The sequence below is a fragment of the Thermobia domestica genome, chromosome 13 (assembly GCF_964235325.1).
Source record: "Thermobia domestica chromosome 13, izTheDome1.hap1.1, whole genome shotgun sequence".
NCBI lineage: Eukaryota > Metazoa > Arthropoda > Insecta > Zygentoma > Lepismatidae > Thermobia > Thermobia domestica.
Window position 1 is genome coordinate 201,012,856 of NC_137466.1, and position 25,434 is coordinate 201,038,289.

General features: G+C 35.4%; 1 non-coding gene across 1 annotated transcript; it reads left to right on the forward strand.

Moving 5' to 3' along the window:
- The first annotated feature begins 12,243 nt into the window (after positions 1 to 12,243).
- On the forward strand, positions 12,244 to 12,316 carry TRNAA-AGC (transfer RNA alanine (anticodon AGC)). The gene has a single exon. It is a non-coding gene; the product is annotated as a tRNA-Ala (tRNA).
- Positions 12,317 to 25,434: the final 13,118 nt, after the last annotated feature.

A 25,434-nucleotide genomic window follows, 5' to 3' on the forward strand; every position in this document is an offset into this window, starting at 1 on the left:
TGAATTGCGAATCTTAAATCCATAGCTAAAAAAAAAAAAAAAAAAAAAAAAATTAAAAAATGAAGTATACTCACTACTCCATTATCCTCTGATTTGTAACGAAAAACTATTTATAAACAGTGGTGAGTTCAGAAAATTATCCTCGGGGGGAATTTCAATATGCGGGTGGAGTGCAAACATTGGTAGTCCACATTGAGCACGATCGAATATATGGTCCTGAAGGCGGAAATTTTTTAGCTCGAAAGGGGTCTCAAATTCTCCGTCAAATCACGTCCTGAAAGTATCATTGCTTAAAAGCTTTTCGTAGCAAATATAATATTACACTTGTTTCTCGTTCTACATTTAGAATTGGTAAAATCATAACTTACAGAGGATTATAATAAAAGCATAAAAATTACAATACCAATCATGTATAAATAATCCCGTAAGTTACCAACTTTGGGTCAGATTAAAACTCAAATATTTGTTTTCGGATTGCACTTAGAAGTAAGTCCTCTCTATATAATCCTGATTGGAAAGCCATGTATAACTCTAATTAATTAATCAATATTTATACTAATATTTTTTTATTTTACTATTTTTACTATTCAATATTATATACACTTCATTTCCAAAATCAAAATCTCGAAAATGTATATTGTACGAGTGCAGATTCGGAAATAAATGATTATTTGTCATATATATTGGTCTCTATTCGAAATTCTATTTAATCGAATCCGACAAGAACACAGACAGAAACATTGAGAACAGGTGAAAAAAAAAAGAGAGAAAAAAAGGTGCTGTACCCGACGAAGACTAGAACTTAGTTCGTATGGTGCTTTAGAAGCCGAACGCCTTAGACCACTCGGCTATGGTAACAACTAGTGATTGTAGCAAAGGCTTCGAGTAGTAGTTCTTATTACAGAATAACGTTTTATATTGCCTAAAATTTAAACTTAATTTACTTTGATATAATATATCTATTAATTTGTTTCATGAACACGTTTTCGTTACTTTGATGAATGATGTATGTTGTTGATATAGATTCTATTACACGTTCTTTCGTAAATATTATAGAAAGTATCAGGGTTATTTATGATCTTTCATGGAAATTGACTGGCGCATGCGCAGTACACAGACAGTTCAATTGGAAGGCGAGGAAGGGAACGCTAACACACTGTTAGAATGTTTCCCTCACAAGCAGTAGTTCCCAACCGAGGGACGGTGGGATGCACTTTCTCCTCCTGGGGTGGCGTGAAGGGTTTACGAAGTCCCTTCGTTGTGTTATATTTCTTGAATGATTATGCACAATATACAGTCACATCTTCTACACATTTGGAAGTGATAAATCGTAGTATAAATAAATCGTCCTCCACACACAGTGATTGCTGCTTTTCCAAGATTATAAACTGGAACACTTTTTATTTCAGTAGAATATAAAAGTTTCCATGGGAGGGGCTACAACCCCCTGGGTCTTTGATATGTCACCGCCTAAACTGTAACTTTCAAGTTAGAATCGAAAAATGGAGACATGTGACCTACTAAATATATTTTTAGTTCATTATACATTTTCATAAATAAAATATCCACATTTACAATGACAGTAAATGCTAAGTAATTATTGTAAATGTTTGTACTTTCATTTTCCCTCTTTCTTCTTAACTGAGCTTGAAAAATGTAAAAATGGGAGGTTAAGAATTTCAAATATTACGTATATTTTAGCGTATTACGAAATTATAATTAATAGAATCCGGCAGGATGACAAACAGAAACGTCAAGAAGGGGTAAAACCAAATTGTACTGTGGTGGAATTCGAACTACTCTTGAATGGTGCCTCAGAATCTCTAGCCGAATGCCTTAGTCCACTCGGCTAATGTCACAAGTTGAAAGTATAGTAAGCGTGTTTCGTGTTCAATCTTTTGTTGCAGTATGAAATTTATTTTGTATTCTCTGAAGTTTAAGCCTATTTTGGCCTGATGTATTAGTCTGTTGAAATTGTTTTATGTTTACGGTATTCTTTACTTTGACGAATGATGTTGTTAATATAGGTTCTATTACGTATTCGTTCATAAATATTACAACTATTGTCAGGATTATTTATGATCTTTAATGAAAACTGACTGGTGCATGCGCAGTAGAAACAGAAAGATGCACTTTACTGACATTTGTCATACACGCCAGAACGCAAATTTCTAACAGGTTCTGAAAATGCCTCGCTCTAAAGGTTGTGGAGAACTGTCTGTTGCTCTGAGAGGAGAAATCATAGGCCGAGCAAAAATGGGACAAACTGTGCCTCAGATTGCTAGAGATCTGGGATGTGACAAGAAAACGGTCAAGAAATGGATTCAGCGACAAGAAGAAGGTGGTGAATGGTTCAGGTCTCGGTCAAGAAGTGGAAGGCCAAAAGTGGCAACTGCAGCTCAAGATCAAGCTTTAGTTACAGAAGTAATCAACAGACCTCTACGCCACACGTCAATCCTCTTGGACAAAGCCAGAGAATATAATTGTTCTCACGAAACAATAAGAAGAAGATTATTGGGGGCTGGTCTACACTGTTGAAGACCCGCTAGGAAGACTCTCCTGACTGAAACTCACAAGGCCAGACGAATGGAATGGGCACAGAATAACATAACTCAACCTCAGTCATATTGGGACTTAGTCATCTGGACCGACGAGAAGGTTTTCAAGTCTAACCAACAAGGCAGAGTTATATTGTATAGACCGCGCGGAACCAGGTATGCTGAACAAAATATCAGAACTTCTTGTTCAGGACGAATATCAGCACACTTTTGGGGATACATGACGGCTGCTGGTCCTGGAGATTTGGTTGCGGTGCCTGAGAGAATGAACAGCAGCGTTTACATTAATATCCTCGAAAATACGTTGTTACCGTCCTTAGAAAGAAACTTCCCCTAACAGGAAGAATATATATTTATGCATGACAACAGTGCTGTTCACACTTCCCGGTAAACACGAGAGTGGCTAAGTGAACATCCAGAGTTAATTTGTATTGAGTGGCCCCCTCTATCCACAGATTTGAACCCAATTGAACATCTCTGGGCCTACATGGTGCAAGAATGGGAAGAGAGACGTGAAGACAGAGGCCAAACGTTTCTTCAAAATCATGTTATGGAACTGTGGCAACATTTTCGTGACACACCGTCGTATTGCTCGAGACTTGTATCTAGTATCCCCTCCAGGCTTCAAGAAGTTATTGACTCTGGAGGTGATTACACGAAGTACTAACGTGTTATTTTTTTGTGTAAACATTTATTTAAGTTTCATTTATTTATTATATTTTTTCAAGAACAATACTTTCGTTCTTCATTCTTTTCCTTTGCTTGTTTACTTATTAGTTCGTTAAAACGTTAAGGAAGAGTAGTATATCTTCAAAAAGTATTTGTGAATTTACTTTGAACGTTTCTAAGAATACATTTACTTTTTTTCTTACTCTATATCATGCCCAATCAGGGTGCAAATTGGCGGGGGGGATGCCAGGGATTTCCCCCCCTGACAAAAATCTTTCCCACCCTGGAGAAGAAAAATTTTATCCCTGGCAGGGATAACTTTTCCCCCTCTGGAGTATTTTTAAATAGACATAAAGATAAGATAGAAAAAGGGAACAATTCTTACTTTGCGTAGCTAACCTAAATATTACTTGAGTGAAAATCTATGAAAGATCTCACATCTCAACTGTTTTGTACTTGTTAGTATATTATATATATATATATATATATATATATATATATATATATATATATATATATATATATATATATATATATATATATATATATGGGAGGACTGGGTGCGCATATGGGTGAAATTCATCCCCCCCTGGGAAAATTTTTCAATTCGCACACTGTGCCCAATATTACTTTCATTTCAGTTAATTAATAACTTTATTTCACATCTCGGATAAAAGTATTATTGTCTTTTTAACGATGTTTTTCCTTTTGATTGTGTAATTTCTAGTTTCATTGAATTATCTCAATTCGAATGAATAAATCACATTTTGTTTATTGTCCCTTCCTTAGCTAAGTTGAAATTCGAGAACAATGTGGTGTAATATACCCTATACGTTCTTTATTCTTCATATTGTGCAGTAATGACAATATTAATTATTTTTCATGAGTCCAGTTGATCAGTGAGAACTTGGACAAACATTAACCTGGTGATTCTTTACGCAATGACAAGCGTAAAATTCATTTTAGCTGTTCTTTATACTTCACAGCGATGAAACATTCTAACAGTGTGTTAGCGTTTCCTTCCTCACCTTCCAATTGAACTGTCTGTGTACTGCGCATGCGCCAATCAATTTCCATGAAAGATCATAAATAACCCTGATACTTTCTATAATATTTACGAAAGAACGTGTAATAGAATCTATATCAACAACATACATCATTCATCAAAGTAACGAAAACGTGTTCATGAAACAAATTAATAGATATATTATATCAAAGTAAATTAAGTTTAAATTTTAGGCAATATAAAACGTTATTCTGTAATAGGAACTACTACTCGAAGCCTTTGCTACAATCACTAGTTGTTAACATAGCCGAGTGGTCTAAGGCGTTCGGCTTCTAAAGCACCATTCGAACTAAGTTCTAGTCTTCGTCGGGTACAGCACCTTTTTTCTCTCTTTTTTTTCACCTGTTCTCAATGTTTCTGTCTGTGTTCTTGTCGGATTCGATTAAATAGAATTTCGAATAGAGACCAATATATATGATAAATAATCATTTATTTCCGAATCTGCACTCGTACAATATACATTTTCGAGATTTTGATTTTGGAAATGAAGTGTATATAATATTGAATAGTAAAAATAGTAAAATAAAAAATATTAGTATAAATATTGATTAATTAATTAGAGTTATACATGGCTTTCCAATCAGGATTATATAGAGAGGACTTACTTCTAAGTGCAATCCGAAAACAAATATTTGAGTTTTAATCTGACCCAAAGTTGGTAACTTACGGGATTATTTATACATGATTGGTATTGTAATTTTTATGCTTTTATTATAATCCTCTGTAAGTTATGATTTTACCAATTCTAAATGTAGAACGAGAAACAAGTGTAATATTATATTTGCTACGAAAAGCTTTTAAGCAATGATACTTTCAGGACGTGATTTGACGGAGAATTTGAGACCCCTTTCGAGCTAAAAAATTTCCGCCTTCAGGACCATATATTCGATCGTGCTCAATGTGGACTACCAATGTTTGCACTCCACCCGCATATTGAAATTCCCCCCGAGGATAATTTTCTGAACTCACCACTGTTTATAAATAGTTTTTCGTTACAAATCAGAGGATAATGGAGTAGTGAGTATACTTCATTTTTTAATTTTTTTTTTTTTTTTTTTTTTTTTTTTAGCTATGGATTTAAGATTCGCAATTCATATAATGTTCCGTTCTAATCGAATTTGAAACAAAAGAAGTTTTCAATGAGTTACTCAAAGAAATATTTTCAGCCTCCGGATGAAAATAGGAAGACACTTAAAAAAGAAACAACTTGCTACCGGGTTTGAACACATAAACATATGATTGATAGTGTATCGATCCAAACTACTCGACCGTTTTGTATGCCTTAGCACATGTTCTTTTGTCTTTTGTGAAAGCAGTTTACTGTTCCATACTCGCTTTTGTTTATTCCGATACGACTATGAGTTCTCAGTAAATATTTGGACGTTACAGCTCTTGCAATGTATAAAAGTGTTTTTAGAATAAATCACAATCGATATTATGTCCTAATAACATACGTAAAACAGGTTGAATTCGTGAAATGATTGAGGTTGGAGTGAGCGTAAATGTTTTCATAGTTAGGAGCCTGGATATGCAAACCCGCTTAACGTGGGGATTTAATTTTGTGAAATTTGGTACAATGTGTTTCGTGGTTTGCGGACTTAAAATCTTGCGTTTCAGTGCGGAGAAAGTTCCAAACAAAGTATGGTAAAACACCCCTAGCAAAAACAAGTATCAAAAGGTGGTACGAGAAGTTCAAAGAAGCGGGAAGTGTGTCAGATTTACCACGCATTGGAAGGCCAGGAACGAGTGACGATGTGATTCACACGTTGCAGGACAGCGTAGCCAGAAGTCCAATAAAGTCGCTTAAACGTTGGCCATTGGAACTGGGAATACCGAAGTCAGCGTTACACAAGATCCTACGCAAGAATTTGAAGGTCCGACCGTATCAGTTAAAATTTGTGCACGAGCTGATAGAGGAAGACTGTGACATGAGAATGGAATTCTGTGAGTTAATGCTTATCTGCTTACAAGAAGATAGTAACCTTCTGTCTCGATTCTGTTTTCAGATGAAGCCACATTTCATGTGTCGGGAAAAGTGAACAGGCACAACTGCCGAATTTGGGGGATGTAAAATCCACATGAATTGGAGGAGCAAAAGCGGGATACTCCCAAAGTCAATGTATGGTGTGCTGTTTCAATGGACCACATTATCAGCCCTTTTTTCTTCGAGAAAGGGACGATAAATGGTAACAATTATCTGAACATGGTACAGACATTCCTTTTGCCAGACCTTACTAGGTTAGGCATCCTTAATGAGGTCCACATGCAACAGGATGGGGCACCGCCGCACTATGCCCTTCAAGTTCGACAGTTTCTTAACAAACAATTTAAGGAGAGATGGATTGGCCGAAGAGGACCCACAGCTTGGCCTGCAAGATCACCAGATTTGTCGCCTTGTGATTACTGGCTGTGGAAACACGTGAAGACCAAGGTGTATTCGCAGAAGCCAGCTAATCTGCACGATCTCAAGAACAAAATAACTGATGTGATTTTGAATATTTCAGATGAGCACCGCCAACACGCAATTCTTGGTTTTCCAAAAAGACTGCAAGAGTGTTTGAACGTAAATGGTGTACAATTGGAGGTTTGGCGAAGAACCTTAACTATCTGAAACAAAACTTTGAACCTTTCTGTAAGTGCACCAAAAAGTATTTGTTAACACATTACGTAGTTTAAGTTATAGAGATTTACTTTCCTGCAGAACTTTATGGACTCCCTGTACAGTGTGTTCAGATTGTTCCTTTTATCCGCATTCCTAAAAGTCGTTTCATCTGACGTCATTCTACACGTACTGTCTTTCTCAACGCTTCCTTCGATTCAATGAACCAGGAATTCAATATCCGCTGTCTTTGAACAAAACCATAGGACACGTTGCCACACCAGTGGTTCTTAACTTTTTTTCGAAGGACGAGACACTATATTAAATACCCACGACATCCCGACACACTTACAATTAAAATTGTAATACTGAGAATTGTTTCTGGCTTGTCTGGAGGCGTTGAATAATATTGTATGTCTCAAAATTGATTCTAACTAATTATTCAATGCATCATAACTTTTAATTCTAACATTTCATGATACATTCCGTGGAACTGCGCGACACACTAATGTATCGCGACACACCGCTTGAGAACCACTGGACTAGAGAAGAGTTCTACGACGACTTTGATGTGAAAAGGTACACTCTGTGATACACGATTTTCAGAGCATAGACTTTACGCAAATTGAAAAGGGTAACGCATTTTTAATTTATGTACTCTTTTGCGAACAATAACAATTATTTTTTATTATTTTGAAGTATTTGTATTCAAAGTTATTTCACACTGTAAGTTTATGGAAGGTTCTGTTACCGTCGCGCCGAATACTGTTACAAGTTGTCTGGGCGTTCATAGCCCAGACACTATCTTCCAGGAGAAGGATTGGAACACGTCGATAGGATTATAAATGCACGATCACCAACTGTGGCAGGCAAGTGCTGTGTAGACTTTTTCTATTCTTAGCAAATCCTTTCTCCTTCACCCTCTTTTCACTCTCGAACATCAGTGTTAAATTTCAAAAGTTATTTGAAAAGTGTTAAATTTCATTTTGTTAATCAATCAGTCAAGATTCCATCATCTTTTACTCTAAAGATACTGGTTTACAAAATCTGAGATGGGAATGTCAGTTCTAATTTTAAATCACCAAACTTTTGATTTTCTCTTAGTTTTAACGAGCTACAAAAACTGACAAGACTCTACTGCACAGCTCGATAAATTTCTCCTGATGTGACAGACAAACTGTTTTCATCCAACACAAGCTGATATGATATATTAGTACAGTGAAGAGTAGTCAGCAGAAGAACTGCGCAAGTTGTCTAATCAGGAGCTATGTCTTGCGATATAACACGTATCGCTGTGAGCAAATTGTTACAAACGTATACGTACAAAATCAGAGTTATGCAGGAGTTAATGTCCGTTGGCCATCCCGGCTTCCTGATCTCACTTCGCCAGACTTTTTCTTATGGGGATATCTGAAGTTAGCAGCTTTCACAAACCGTCCATAGAAAAATAGTTTGAAAGAACTGTAGAATAACATTCAACAAAATCGTAGACAGCATTTCATTTACAACGCACCAGAGTGGGCTCAGGAACATGACCAGATGGGTATACATATGTAAAGCAGTAAATGAAGGATATCCCTTTATTGCACGAATTAATTTTGATTGTGTTGAAATTATTTCTCTTCCTTTATGAATTACGTAGATAAATGTAAATAATATCCAATAATATGATTTTTTTAATATTTTTACTTCTGAGGTATCAAGTTACAGGATCGATATCATGGGTATTACATTAGTGAAAACAAAGTTTAGTGTCAATATCAACAGAAGCCATGTGGTATGGAAAATTGTGAAACAATTATTTTTTTAATGTTAAGAGAAAAAAAGGTTTTGTGAAAAATTTAAAGTAACAAATATGCACGTTTTGTGCTTTCTATATGCTTTTTGACGCTTTCTGACACTCTCTGTCCGATCTATGCCACTAGACGAGAACTGTGTGGTAGAAAGCTTAATTCCATTGATGCCACATGGCATCGGCGTGCGCTATTCACTAATGTACACATTTAAGAATATCATTATTGTTGTTATTGATTCACTATGATGCCAATAGGCATCAAAATGCAGTTTAGGGATATTTTCAATATCTTTTCTATCACTTCCATGGGTTAAGTTATTTTTTGATCACGCTATATTTTATTATAGTCAGTGTGCATGTATGTTTCTGCTGCATACCATATTGGCTCGGAAATGTACTGCATCCCAAAATGAAGTAGCATTTTTAAAATTCAAGGAGAGAGAGAAATAAGGTAATACTTGAATATAAGACACTCTTTTGAAATTCGGGAAAGAAAAGAAAAGTGGATTAGATTCGGGCGAAAAAAATAGTATATGTAAATAGGATATATAGTATATGTAAATGTGAGTAACCATAGGGTTCAAAACGAGAAATTATCATAATAAACTGAGCCTTTACTTTTCACAGTTGAACTTTGAAAAAAAATATAAAAAAACTATTCTCGAGAAAAAGTAGTAGGGTAGACTTACGCATACGAAAATTACCGTAGTTGTGTGAATAGAGCCTTGGACCAGGGTGTTCTTACCTAAAAGACAAAATCAAAATATGAGTAAAAAATAGTCACACTAACTACTCAGAATATTAAAGAAAATTATGTATAAATTCTAATTCCGTGTTGTATTTACATATATATATACATAACATAAACGCTATTTTTGTGCTATATTATTTTAGGATTGATAAATTCTAATACTGTCTTGTATTTATACAGTGTGTTTCAAAACAACACCGATAACGTTTGGGAGGTGATTACTGACACTAAGATAAGACAAAAAGTATAGACCAACCTTGGTGCACAAATGTTTCCTTTCGGAGCTTTAGGCTGCCAAAAATATGAAAAAATGAACTCTAAAGGTCCATATCTCCAAAACTATGGGAGCTACCGTAGTCGGATCAAGACTTCACTTAGGAAGCAATATGTGCACTTTAAAAAAAAAAAGTTTCAGAATCTCAAGGTACTCACGCAACAGTTGTTATAGAAGGAGTTTGGCTACGGTCATATAATCTGAAATACTCACCAACTACCTCTATAAAAGTGTTGCGGAAGGGTACCGCGGGATTCTGAGACATGGATATTTGGATAAGACATATAGTACTTGTTCCTAAATAAAGTCTTGATACGACTACGGTAGGTTCCATAGTTTTGAAGCTGTGTACCTCTAAGGTTCATTTTTTTCATGTTTTCGGCAGCCTATAACTCCGAAAGGAAACATTTGTGCACCCAGGTTGGTCTATACAGGTTGGTGTATACTTTTTGTCTTATCTTGACGTCAGGAATCACTTCCCAACCGTTGTCGGTGTTGTTTTGAAACACCCTGTATAAAACATAAATGCTATTTTTGTTTAACTTTATTTTAGTACTGATAAACTTTAATACTATATTGCATTTATTTAAAACGTAAACGCTATTTTTGTTCAGTTTTATGTTAGCGTTGATACATGAGTTCCACATCCTAGTTGCCATACTTGTTTCTAAAGAATCAATTGTGAAGTACATACAAAGTTACTCAATTTCATGTCTCTACCCTTCAGAGATTCTTATATAATTATTGTCACCCCCCCAAATCACCCCTCCCTTGCCAAGTTTCAAAAATTTCTTCCTTAGCGGTACCTTACGTCACAAATCTTTTGCTTCTCATTTCCCTAACATATCTCTACTCTTAAGGGATTTCGAGATGGCCATCTTACTATAACAATTACAACCTCCCATCCCTTTTTCTTCTCGCCTTTTAGTCTTTCCTTCTAAGGGAAACAGCAAAAAACGCTGATACATGCCATTAATTAACATGTCTCTACTCTTAAGGGATTTCGAGATATGGCTATTTTATTTTATCAATTGCAATCTTGACTCTTTGTTTTTTCCCCGCCTCTTTTCTTTCCTTGTGAGTGAAATATCAAAAAACGTTGAAACATATCTTTAGTTACTTTAAATGAAAAGTCCAAATACCAAATTTCATGTCTCCAACCTTAACGAATTTCAAGATATGGATATCTAATTATATAACCATTGAAACCCCACTCTTTTTTTCTTTCCGCCTTTTTCTTCCCTTTTATTAAAAATATTTTTAAAAACTGTGAAACACGTACCTAAATATTTTAAATGAGAAGTCCCAATGCCAAAGGTATGCCATAAGGACCAGACTGTGTCACGTGATCAGGTCAAAGTCAAGTTGTTTCCTGATTTGAGTTTGGAGATTTCAAATCCAAATGTGAGATATTTCAAGCACGTAATCTCCACGTGGAACGCCCTGGGCAATTCGAAGAAGATGCATATACTTTATCATCATTATCATTGATTTTATTCAAACAACTTGACTTTTGACAATGTTCTATCCATATTTACCCTATGTGCTATACATCATTTATAAGCTCTTCACTATGTTTTTGTAATAAGTTTTCAATTAGCCATCTCCCTATTATAGTTTTTGAGATATATTGATGATATTAGTACTTTCATTGAGTTTCCATTGACTTTAATGTTCGTTTCATATTTTTTTTATGTTCCACACGTTTTAGGACAATTTACTTTTGGAATACACAATCTACATAGTCTCTTCTATATTTGAGTTGAATTTCAGCTATTTCCCCCAAAGTCTGTTCACATCACTGCAACCAGATAGGCCCTTTCATTAGGGATGCGCACGAGACAAGATTTGTGGCTGTCTCGTCTCGAAAATGTGCTGTAAAAGTGATGTCTCGACTCTATTGGAGGAGCCGTGTCTCGACTCGAATTTTGTCAGGAAAATACTGTCTCGACTCGTCTCGTGCGTATCCCTACCTTTCATGTCTCTAACATTTAGAGATTCCGACACATAGACATTTTAAGATATTAATTGCCACATGTCTCCCCCTCTTCCCAGTCAGATCCCCCCCCCCCAAAATAAATGCTTCCTTAGCGGGACCTTACATCACAAATTCTGTGGTCTGTCCAAATTTCAAGATTATAGCTTGGGCGTTGATCAGTCAGTCAAGACTTATTTTATACATGGAGATTCTTAGGGGATCCTTAATGTATATAATTTTCCTCTTATAAATCGAGAAAAAATAAATGATAATGTTTTTCAACGAAGTTATCCTTATCGCCATATGATTTTACGCCTTGTATACCTAGGCACTACTTTAAAAAAAAAGGAAAAAGAAAAAGTTCCAACGTATGAATGAATGCAACGTAAACCATCGCTACCAGATGTCGCGGTAACTTGTTTGAGGTCAGTTAAATGAATGAAACACTTTCGCCTAAGAATAGAAGGGCGTGGTTCTTTGGACCAATTTACATAACTACATTGATGCCATAATATTCCGATAGTAAATGGAATATATGGACAGTTCTTCACTAGGGGATGTAGCTCAGATGGTAGAGCGCTCGCTTAGCATGCGAGAGGTACTGGGATCGATACCCAGCATCTCCAAAGTTATCTTTTGAAACCATTACATATTTTCTTTGCATAAATACGATACGTTTTATGTCCTTATAGAAGACTAATGTATATTGCTTGCTATTAATATTTATATGCCTATGGTATTATACATATCTCATAAAAAGAAATTTTAAAAAAGAGAAAAAAATAAAATTCAAAAATGTATTCTATTTATACCAAAAGTCTCTCTCCTTCTCGTTATAGCAAATAGCTTAGGAACATTAAATGTTTTTTTTTCTTTTCTCAGGGAGGGAGAGCTGTTTGGATGAACCCTTAAAATTAAGTCACTATTTTTAGTTGTAAATTCTGTTGAAGGTAAATATAATTATTTTATATGATAAAAGTATTATCAAATTAAACTACATTGTATCGTGGTGGACATAAGTCTTTGACCAGAAAAATGGCGATTGCTTTCAAACAAATGCAGAGTATGAGAATTAAATCTGTCATATCTGTAGTTTCGTGTGGAGAAGAAACAAACTTGTGAACCAAAGGTTTAAGAACAACTCATGTTATTAATATAAACTTTGCAGATGATTAATAACTTATATCATCATAAAAGAATTACGAAAGACTTGTTTTGAAACGAAGTAAAATAACATATAACTTTGGAAAGGGGGGGCAAAGAAACCTAACGTAACCAGACTAAAGACGAATCATTTACAGCGTAGTGATCGTGGTTCAGAGGTCAAGGCGTTTGACCAGTAAACTAAAGGTTCAAAGGCTCTCCCACCGGGAATCGAAACTGAGACCCCGCCTACTGAACTATCTGATGGGTGGGTTGCCTGGTTCGTTCCCAACGCAAGTAAGCTTGAGACGGACAACATCGTGCTCGTGGGTTTTGTCGGAACACTCCCACTTTCTCATTCCACCAAATCATCCATTATAATTCACTTGTTTCAATCATAGTCTTCCTCAACGTAACAGCCATAATCGTTGGACATTAAACGTAAAGATTTCTTTTTCAAGCTGTTAACCCAAGCCAATACGGATCGATAAACAGTTGTATTTTCTATTGCTCATTAACGTGTTTTCACAAAATATATATACACTCACAATATATATACACTCACAATACCTTAACCTTCAGAATGGAAGGGCAATTTGCGTACAGCTTTCAGTAAATTAAAAAGAGTGTAATTTGCTGTATATTCCAGCCATACCACCGTTATTAACCAATTTAATTGATAATTAATAAGTTTTACCAAACGGAAAGAACTTTTGTCGCTGATGTACTTAGGTGATTTGATTTGTACCTAGATCATGATATATAAATGCATTTTTAGTTCCTTCCTCTCACTGCTTGACTGAAAATGCATTGAGAATCTAGCATACATTACATGCCATATTAGATTTCCTGGGCGTTTTGAGGTGTGAAATACTCTGCATTTCATCAAGTATTAGAGTTATTAATGTGATATGAATTATGTAACATTCGCAATGACATATTTAGTCAGTAGGCTGTTCTATGAAACTGACCTTGTCTCTGTTTCATTGATAATCTGTTGTCAAATTTTTGTTTAGTAAAAAAATAAAAAAGGTCATAAATACTTCATTTAATTCTGAAATATTCTCAAAATGGAAGAAATTGTTAATGAAATCTTTTAAAAAAACTTATTCATTAACTGATATTTAAATTTATATTTAAAGTTATGGAACCGATATTTATTCGGTTATTCGCAAATATCTGGAACAACTCCATCACTATAGATTAACCTTTAAACTACGGAGGTAAATTCATTAACCTTTAAACTACGGAGGTAAATTCTTTAACTTTTAAACTACGGAGGTAAATTCTTTAACCTTTAAACTACGGAGGTAAATTTTTTAACCTCTAAACTACGGAGGTAAATTCTTTAACCTTTAAACTACGGAGTAAATTCTTCAACCTTTAAACTACGGAGGTAAATTCTTTAACCTGTAAACTACGGAGGTAAATTCTTTAACCTGTAAACTACGGAGGTAATTTATTTGACCTTTAAACTACATTTAAAGCGTTTTCGTAAGGGTTTACAAAGAAGTCTATTTCTTCACTACTATTTAATCAAAGACACATGAAACAAAAAGTGTTAGAAACTTTATTGTAGTACCATTTCGAAATCGAAATATCTGTAGTTAAGGCAAGCAACAGGGTATAATGATTCTTTCTTGTGAAGCATACTGGATTAAAAATTCAATTACTTACGCAAAGGGAATATCAGAAGTAACTGGGTATTCGCATAGCCCCTGAAAGGAACATAATATTAATATTAGTACACAAATTGAAAAGAACTGGATCTGTTATTAGTGAAAATGGCACGCATCGTAAATCTTCACTATTGCTGGTTGATAATGACGTCATAGCTCGATGACCTCATACAGCATGATGGTGACTATCACTGGCTAGATACTGATGGTCAATGTGCTAAAAACCAAGCTGTGAGAAAAAAAATCTTATAGCTAAAGGTGTTTAGGATTTTTACTGTCCAACGAATTGTTGATCTAAGCAGAAATGTCTGAAACACTGCCATTGATTTCAGTAGTTTATCATGAGAACATGAGACGACTCTTCGAAACCTTCACCTACGGCCTTCACGACTGCTTTCGTTCATCTTCAGACGAGTTCTAGAACCGTTGGATCCATTCTTTGTCCGAGATTCGGAGACAGGTTACTGTTACCGATGGGGGTTTCTGATTTTTCAAATCATGTTATCGCTTTTCTCTTTGTAAGGCCAGAATCCGATAAAAATTTTCTGGGTAACTTAGTAAGTGACCTCCCAAATTTTGTTCAGACCGGTCAAGGCTGAGGTACTAATTTGGTCAAGGTAAAGGATCGAAATCAACTTAAATTGTATTTATCAGGAACATTTCGATTTATAGAGAAGACATTCATGAAAGGCATATTGTGTGGCAAGGTTAGATGAAAAATTGGTCAAAATCGAAACCGAAAAACGACAAATATCTAAAAAAAAAAAAAAAAAAGAGTACAAAATGTAGAGATTATAGTACTATACAGTCTTAAACATTCTTTATGAATGATAAAGGATGATAGATTAGAAAATAGCATATTTGGTTAGAGTCAAACCAGAAATGAACTAAACTTTCAATTCTCAGAAACGCTACTACCAATTTATAGGTAGCCTAGTTAGCTGGACTGCCAAATTTGATTGATTTTCTTTGGGATCGAAGGCAACATTTAGTCAGACCCACAGGCTAATAGAGAAGATAGTAATAATTGAAACGGTAAACGAGTTGATGGTTACATATTTTGCATTGCGTTGCAATCCGCAAATTTTTGTAAAGACTTAACACTTAATGGATCCTCCAGGATTTCAAGTCAGAGGGACTAGTCGATCACCAATACGTAGAGGCACGAGTTTTTCGCAATGCGCGTAAAACTAAATGTGTCAGAATTAAGTAATTTTCTGATTCTTGACGTTTTATGATATTCTATGGTATTTTCATTGGTTTCCGTTGCGCGATAAAGCGCGAAATTGGCAGTTTTGCGCGAAATTTCTATCAATACGCGATATAACGCGAAATTTTAAAAATATGTTTTCATTAATTTAAAAACTACAGTTTTCCGCTGACGGAACAGTAGCACGTGGCATGAACGGTGTATTTCTAGTGGTTCGGACACAGCTATAGAGAACATATTGCGCATTAGCTTCATCGTCGCAGCTGGATGGGAAGGAGCCGTTTTAATTAGCTAGCCAACGGCATCATTGCAGGCACCTTTTGTCTTCTGCTACTCAAGGTCATCCGCATAAAACACATTGTCTGTCTTGTCATCGGCACTGGCACTAAACTGAACCTTCGTTTGAAAGTCGGGATTTTTAGAATGAGAAGCTGAAGCAGCTGACGCACACTGGACGAAATGCAAAATCTAGCTGTACAAAAGTCCAAAAAGGAAGTTGCTTTTAATTGCACCCATTGTAACCGTAATGATGAAAAAAAAATCACAGGAAGAACAGTAGAAAAGATATGACGTTCTGCAGGAAAATGAATTTGCACGTATAAAAGACGGGTTATGATACAGCAGTAGGTATTACTAAGGCCTGTGACAAACCTCTTGGCATTTCAGCTAAACGAATAAAACACAAGCTCTGGCGTGACGTTGCCAAGTGGTAAAGGGGTGTGGCTATGGGTAAGCAGACAAACTACAGCGCGATTAGGTGACAAGGGATAGACGTGGATGTGTGCAAAATAAACGTGGCAATACCGCTGACCTCTCATTTGCTAGCAGCATTTAAAGGGAACTTGGAGCGCCGCCTTCAAATGCCAAGATGTTTGTCACGCCGTTTGATAGTGGTCAGATTTAGAGGGTCAAGGCTAACCCATCGTGCTCAACGTTTGATCGATTGTTAGGAATCGAGAACTGCTCGATTTGTTGTTGCAGGGATGTACTGTGATTGAAATACAAATTGACTGAAAAATTAAATGAGTTTACCACAAGTAGCACGTGTATAACATCGGAAGCTGCTGTTCGCACAAAAAAAAAGTATGTGATGTTGCATTTTAATGGAAAATAATAAAGATATTCACTTATATCAACCTCGAAATATATTTATGTGCAATACATGAATGTTCTCGTATGCAATAATAGTGACATTAGCTGCAGCAAACTGCAACCTGATAATGTGTTTAATCATTTCAGATATGATGTCTATATCCCAGAGAGAGCTGTTTCATATTTAGCGTGAAGAAAGAACCCTAACTGCCAAAAATGCTGTAGTTCCAACATATGTCTGGAGCAGACTGTGACTGGAGAAGACAAACACAGATGAAAACGAATACATTCAGCAGCAAGTAAACAATTTTAATAGCAAAGTGTATCAAAAATGGTAGGAATCGAATCGTGTACTGAAAGTATTTTTTATCACTAAAAGGTAAGTGGCTGGTTAACAATGTCAGCTTTGTACCTCAACAGCAGCAAGATGAGGTCTCTAAAAACAATACCCCACAAGTTTGCTGCATCTCTTCTCCCAGACAAACGTAAACTCCTTAGGGCGGCAAATGCTAAGTCTTACGTTGAATGTGTCTTCACTAACGAGGAAAAATTCTCTTCTTCGCTGATACAGACAGTTGTTCAAATTCCTTCGATAGCCTTCCGAATGTGCTCTAGAATGATGACCTTGGTCCTGGATAATCATGTTGCTCTCTCTTTAGTTTTATAGGGTATATGAACTTATACAATCCCTTGATCTTTGATTTATGTTAAGTTTAGAGTTTCCTATTGCTGACATCGGCACGTTTTCGACAATTAACTCAAAATTTTGATTCTAAAAAAAAAAAAAATTACAGTATTACGTTTAATCATAAAAAAATAATGTTTTGTCAATACTTAATATTTACTCAGTACTTCGTATTTGGGTTTCCCATTTCTAGCTTCTCCAGGGAAGAAAACACATTGAATTACAATTCTAATTATTTGAATTGTTTTGGTAATAGGATTTGTTATTGGCATTTAGGAAGTTTTGCATTATATGAATAAGAAATTTTGGTTATTGATTTGCCTAGTTTCAACCATCATTCTATCGTATCATGTAGATATTTGATTTATATTATTTTAGACTTTCAAACTGTGCTCTACATCAGTGCTGTTCAACACGTGCTGCTTTCTTTCTCGCGTACCCCTAGACACAGTTCGCCATCCAATTGTGTACCCCTGAAGCTGTTTAAAAAAAAATTAAATCGAAACTAACTTATTAAACTTAACATGGATGATTTGTTGATTAAAAAGGGAGGCAAACAAAGACCCAACAAAAGGACAATCAGTGTGCGAATCAAAAGACTATTTACAGGGAGATAAAATGCACATCCAAAAAAAAAAAAAAAAAAAATGGGAAATTTCAAAACATATAGAAGACATCCAGTTCTACTGAGGTGGATTTTCTCCTCATCGTTCCTGATAATTCCTGCACTGAGGGCAATGTTAAAAATTCAAAAACTAAAAGTAACTTTGGAACTAACCTGTTAATGAGATGATAGAACTCGTTTCCGGAACGCCAACTGGTCGAATCTTCGAAAGTTCGAGAGTCAGAGTTGTTCTGGATTCAAGCAATTTCTGTACTTCGTTTTTATTGATGTTAATGCAGAGAAACTCTATTCACAGAAATATGTTGATGGAAATGGAAGAAGTTGTGAAATAGTACTGTTACTAACTTCAATTGTGCTCTTTTCGAGCATAAATACAAAAGTCACAAATTGACAAGTTATCGAATTTCATTTGCAGTGAACTGTCAACAGACATTTCCAGCAGACCTCCAGAAATATCTTCGCGTACTCCCGGGGTTACGCGTAGCCCCGGTTGAATAGCACCGCTCTACATCAGAGTGAAAATCTCTTAGAATAGTTTTGTCATCTATCTGTCGATAGGTATTAGAGCGAAGATTGCAAGGGATAGCAAGAGGCAATGTTTGATGTGGATGCAGTGTCTAAAAAATAGGTAAAATAGGTTCAGTTTCCTTCCTTAATCATCTATTGAAACCGGAAATGGAAGAAAATAACCATTTCCGGTTTCTACTTTAATTACTACACAGCATCATAGATAATATAGATTTCTGAAACGGATTCAGTGTAGCAAGAATTTGTTCTATCTCCACTCTTATCTCTCTACTTAAACTGAAGTGGTAGATATTTACATCTAGTTCCAATTTCAATATTCATCTTCACAGAGACAATGATGGCGTTGCATAGCACTACGCTGATATAAGGAAATATTACAGAATGAATTGAAGGACAAAGGACTTAATAATACACTGAATATTTACATGTAGGAAATGGGAATATTTTTATTCATAGTGCGTGTGTTTGTATCCTGCAGATGGACCACTTATAGAATTATATTTGATGTAACTATTCGATATTTTCTAAGCTTCAGAATCACGCATAACTTGTGTGCACATATACCTTTACAAATCAATAGTGTTTCTCTTAAGCGCGGGGCCCTTCCATGCGCGGGACCCAGAATGATGTGCCCGTTTTCCCCTACATTTACCTAGGTATACTGTAACGTTTGGCAAGTACATTAACTTCGAATCTAAGTAACTGACATTGAGAATCTGCATTAGTTTTTTTTTTGAGCTATGAGCAAAGATTCATGTTTGTATATTTGACATTTATACCAAGTAACAAACGACGTATTATATTTTCTGTAATCTTTCACAAAAAAAAACTATCTTTGTGAGCATACAAATTTTCTGTTACATGAGCACAAGTACTGACATTTGTTTTTCATATTCTTCCCCTTGATCTCGGTGGATTTCAATCCAAAAAGACTCTTCGAAATCGCTCTAAGCCAGAAAGTTCGACATTGTGTTTGATTACTGTACTAGTGATTTCCAGATGGTCTCCTTTCATTCAGGAAGCGTCGTTGCCAGATTGGAACATTAAAGTGCAGAATGTTTCTATTTCTCGTCAACTATTTTTCGTTCCTCGTAAACACATATAAAGAATTTATGTAAAATATTTTATTATCCTTCATAATAGTCATACCTTTTTAATTAGAGAGAATTTTTTTGTCAACATACTTTTTTGGCAACTATACACAAAACAACACCAATAGTGTATTATTAAAATCACTTAAAACTACAAGTTACCATAACAGGTAGTTTATGTAACTACTACAATTTCAACAATTTATCCCAGAATCTGATGGAATTTAAGTAGCATCAAGCATGTGTCAAAATTCAACACAGAGCCATTGTACTGAATTAATACAGCCATTTTCTTTTACTGTGTAGTAGCAATCGTGCTTTCTTAACACTTTGTCTAACATGGGGGTCACCTGGGACCGGCACGGAACTTTCCGCTTAAGCCGCGTCGGTCATGTGACCGGCAATTTGACCAACTACCTAACTTCTACCTGATAAATGAGAGGAATAGCACTTTGGTAGTATTTTCTGTAAATACTGTTATTATAGAAAATTTTATAAAATAAACCGATAGTGGAGGTCGATTCTGGACGTTGATATTATTAACCTATCGCTACCTACCAAGAAGTTTTACAATATACTTGTCCATAATATAAGAAGAATAAAAGCCCAGATCTAATTACCTGAAATTTATCATCTACCACCATGTGCCGCTGTTGTGCCATCAGTTGTAGTTTAGAATAATTTTTAAAATATTTATTAAATGAATGCAATAATTGGGGATGAAACTGATGCACAACACGGTATTTAATAGGTGAGAGAGAGAGATAGGTTATGATTAAGAAATAAAGGAAGAGTATTAGTTTGATAGATTTAATTAAATTTGTGTTGTTTTGGTTATTTGGATGATGAATTTTTTTTTTTTTGAGGAGCCTGGATATACTGGAGTTAGTTAATAACTGGAACTTAATTTTGCTGGATTGCCAGGGGCGTTGAGTTTTTTTGTTTTGATGTGTTTTAATGATTTTTTTACATTTTTGTTTTACTAGTTAGATATTGGACTTTATTGAGTTTGCGGCAATGAACTGACAGAATAACACTTTTAAGACATGGAGTTGGTTAACGGTTGAATGAAGCAACGGTTTTTTTACAACGATCCTGCACTTTTTTAAGCCTTGTGTTAAATGACCCTGGTCGATGTGTCCCCCATGGTTTTATTAGATTAAAAAATGATGAGTTTAATGTTTAGTAAACCAGGATGTGTTAAGCTAGGTAAAAAAGAACGCAAAATGGCAAGAGGGGAATTAGTTTTGTTTATTGACAATTTTAAAAGTGATAATTAACAAATACATGCTTATTTAACACGTTAGCCAGGGGTGAATTTTGTTGTTTACCGGTAGAGTGCCAACTGTACGTACTTACATTATATTTGTTTTGTTCATATTTTTTAAACATAATGGTAATGCTCAAACATAATATAAGGCGATTTATTGAATCCGCGCGCGTGAAACTTGGGGGTCCGATCGGACCTACTTGTGTATTTTTTGTTTATGAGCTAGGGGATAAATTACAGTTGAACTGGCAATTCTGTTTGATAGTCAATTGTTCATTATTATATAAAGAAGCTAGCCAACTTTGTATAAGAAGTTGATGAGTTCCTGCTGCTTTTAGTGCTAATAAGTAGTTTCTTTGTGGAATGAAAAACGAAGAAATATGTGCAGAACTTAATGTCATTTGTAGTAACAATACAGTGATGTAGACCTTTATGAAAATTCAACAAATTGACGGTGATTTCACAATACTGGCATCTTGTTAAAATAAATTAGAGTAAGTCATTCAAAAAGCAATACGTGGGTCCGATCGGCCGTACAGAAACAGCAAATGCTTGTTAATTGATATTCAGCGCCTCTAGCGGCGTTAATCAGCAACATCTAACAAAAAAATTACAGCATAAATATCTCCTATATTGTATGTGAAACACTACAGATCATTAACACTAGAGGCAGCACTTTAAAATACAAGTACTGCAAGGACAACTCGACAAATTAAAAATCGTGGGTCCGATTGGACCTACGAGGACATTTTCTTAGACCACTCCAGTAGATCCGATCGGACCCACATGGCAGAAGCTGTTTGGCAATGTACAATTTTAATAAAAAAGTTTTGTTTTATTGCATTTTAAATGTTTATAGTTTTGTTGTTAATAAATATAATTTAATAAAGTAATTAAATTTAGCAAATTAAGTTAAAAGTTTATACAGTTATTTTATAATTACATTATTGGTAATACACAGGTACTTTACAGTAGATCGCGAGATGTGTATTAATATGCATGGGTTGAGGTATAACAGACAAAAGCCATTCTGCAGAGAAGCTTACTGATAAAGATTCTAAAAAGATATTTCGGCCAGCATTATTTAGTAACTCATACATATTCATGATTATATTTTGTGATTTTTTTTATTTCACATTATTAATTAGAGCTTGTATTAGAAATTCGAAGTTATCTGGCAAGCCATCTAGCTTTTAAAGAAATTTTACTCACAACTATAAGTAGGATATTTATACTGTATATGTACCTTGAATAAGGGCATCACTTAGGGCTTGCAGGATGGGGGCAATCGCCCCTTCTTCGAGTAAGGAAAAAGGTGAAACTCTATTTACAACGTAGAGCTTTGCCCCAGCCAAGCGATACTTGAAATGAGGCTACTGCTTAGAATGGAAAGAAAGGTTTCAGATCAGTCAAAGAAACTTCACAGTTCTGTAGTTTAATTGCATTTATTGCTAAGACTAGAGGAGGGCTTTCCAAAATGAGTATGGTCTGTGTACATATTTTTGTAGCAAAGCTTTTATAATTTCATCTGCATGTTTTACAAGTTAGTTTATTATATGCCTTACTGTTCAACGATATTCAGTTATTTTTATTGCAGTTATTTTCCTTAAAACGTATAGTAGAATTCTTTCTAAATGAAACTTTAGTGGAAAGCTTTCGTTTAAATTTGGGTAGAACAGAGGTGTCTCTTGAAGGTACGGAACCGGGGATTTTTTACACCCCCTAACACCCCCTACACCTTCCCTGTGATACGCGATATTCTCCCTGAAAAACAGGTCGATACCCCCCAAAAGAGGGTGTACATTTTTTTTATTATTACTATCATCAGTAGCATAAGTAAAATATAGCCTAATAAATAATCTCATCAAAAATATGTTATGTTTTTTGTCCAAACATGTTACTTGCCCGACAGTTACGAATGAAGGTTGATACGGATGACGTAATTTTGCGTTGTTGGTATTTCACCTGTAAAGGAAGTCGTCTCAACTTTTAGACTCGAGAAATTGAATATTTTTCATGCTAGTATACATCAGAAGAATCAGTTTTGTAGATTATAAGAATTTCCTGAATTGCCACAGCTGGAATCGAACTCGCGTCTTCAACATTACGAAACTAACGCTTAAGCCATTACTTTAAGACATCACTGTTGCGGGAGAAGTAAAAAATAGAGCTGCAGTGAATTCAGTAATTACAAACTTCTACGATTCCAGTGTAATAATGCTGAAACTTTCTGATTTCAGTCATGATAAAATAGTAAAGTATTATGCAGAAAGAATAGACCAGAGGAGTCAACTTTACATTGACAACTCATATGTAAGGAGGCGCTGCCGTATGCTCTCGCCTCGGGTCCTGATTTTTCACGGCACGGCATTGGACAGATACTTATATTGATTGAAATCTGCTGTTTCAGGGCACTAGATTATTTTTTTAAAGTTAACTAATTTAACGAACCTTCCTCAGTACGCTGTTTCCTATTTTGACGCGTTTTACTCACTTTTACAGTTTCTCCACGAACACTTTAAGAACAGGGACAAAACAGAAACATAGAGGACAGTGAAAATCACAAACACTATTCGCGCGTTCTTTCCTTGCCTGAAGTAAAACAATAATATATTGTGAACATGCAATTTTTGGTCTTCAATTTTCTATGTGGTGTCAAATTCAGAGTTGGAGTGGGTCAATGGATCGAGTTTTCTGAGTGGGTCAGTGTATCGTGGGTCAAGATCATGTGACACACTGCGACCCACCGTCACTCACCACTCATTATGACCCACTCTGCTCACTGCATTGTAGACAGCATCTTCTGAACAACATATTTTTTCACCCTCGAACCCAACCATAGAAACTAAAAACACGTTTCTGAGTGGTTGCAGCTTGCGATTGTCTAAATCTTCTGGTGTATGTATTGTGTATTATATTAGTAATAAAAGAAAATTGTCACTTTGTTGGAATTGAAGATGAAGAAAATTGAATAACCAGTTGAGGTTAAATTTACATAATGGCAGTCAAGGTGGAACAAAACGAGCCCTGTGGAGCTTCCAACCCGCTCGTCCTCCTCCTACTACTACTTATACTGTAGATTCGTGTAGCAAAACTGCACACGTAAGATAAAGACGGTTTTGGGTATTATTTTAATCTTATTTTAATGAAAAAGTGTTTTGAAAATTTTAGAAATAAAATATAAAAATAAACAAACCTCTTTGGCTCGAGTTTGAACCCACATCAAAAGCAATCATAATTACTAGCCCATTGCGCTAGTACTTTCGGCCACGAAAACCGTCAGTAACAAACACTTCATTTTGGCTATATTTGTACAACGTGGCGAGAAAGGGATAATTCCAACTTACAAGAACCGCGTATTTAGCTCCTATGAGTAGGGTCGAGCGTGATTTTAAAATATGCTTCTGAACACTGGTCAATTTGTTTACGTTTTAATTTCAAGGCCTCCATTTCCCTTTTTCATTTGTTTCTGTTTACTTACCTGAGATGATTATCTCTAAATGAAAAAAGAACTTGAGGCATTTTTGGATATTAATATTTTTAATTGTAATAATAGCAATAAAACGTATACTACTACTTGGCTTTGGAGACACACAGCCTGTGAGTTTTAGACTAGCTAACTACTAGAAACAATACATTTTTGAATCACTGTAGTATGTAAATTATTATATTTTAAAAAATTCAATGTAACTATGTGTGTCTATTCATCATGACCAAAATGCAGTCAAATAAAATGATTTTAGGTATATAGTTAGATCTTAATCCAAACTGTGATGTTATCATATTGCGTCCATTATAATAATATCCTAAGAGATAGTGGGGATCCGAATATTTGCGAAAAAATTGAGTATCTCACAAGCCGTTAAACTTACTTAGCTGAAATTCAGTATATTAACTCTTTATTGAAAATGAACAGAACGTCTCCTAGCACTTTTTAACATTCTCCTTTATGGGTAGGGGTGCACTTTCTACATACGGTAAATAGATAGTGGATTACTTTGTAAAAATAATCGAAAACGATCGATTAGTTGAGAAACAAGTTGAAAAATAAGAAATACAGCCGGATTCTATTACCGGCGGGAGCTCATGTGGTTCGGATTTACGTTCATTCCTACCTTTTGCCGTAAGCGTCGGTGGACCACCGATGGGCAACTAGCGACATTTCGCCAAAAATTATCGCCCCCTCTGCGACGATCCGTGGTGCCGTCCTTCAGTTTTGAAAATAATACCACCAGAAGACCACCAGTACCAGAGACGCGACAAAACGCCAATGAACCACAAAATTACTCCCCAAAATATGTTAAATTACCTATATGTGTGATTTGTACATTAAGGTGAGTCTAAAAACACTAAAAATAGTACCAAAAAGTACCTCGGAGAGGGCTCGAACCACCAACCTTATGATTATCGGACTGGTGTTC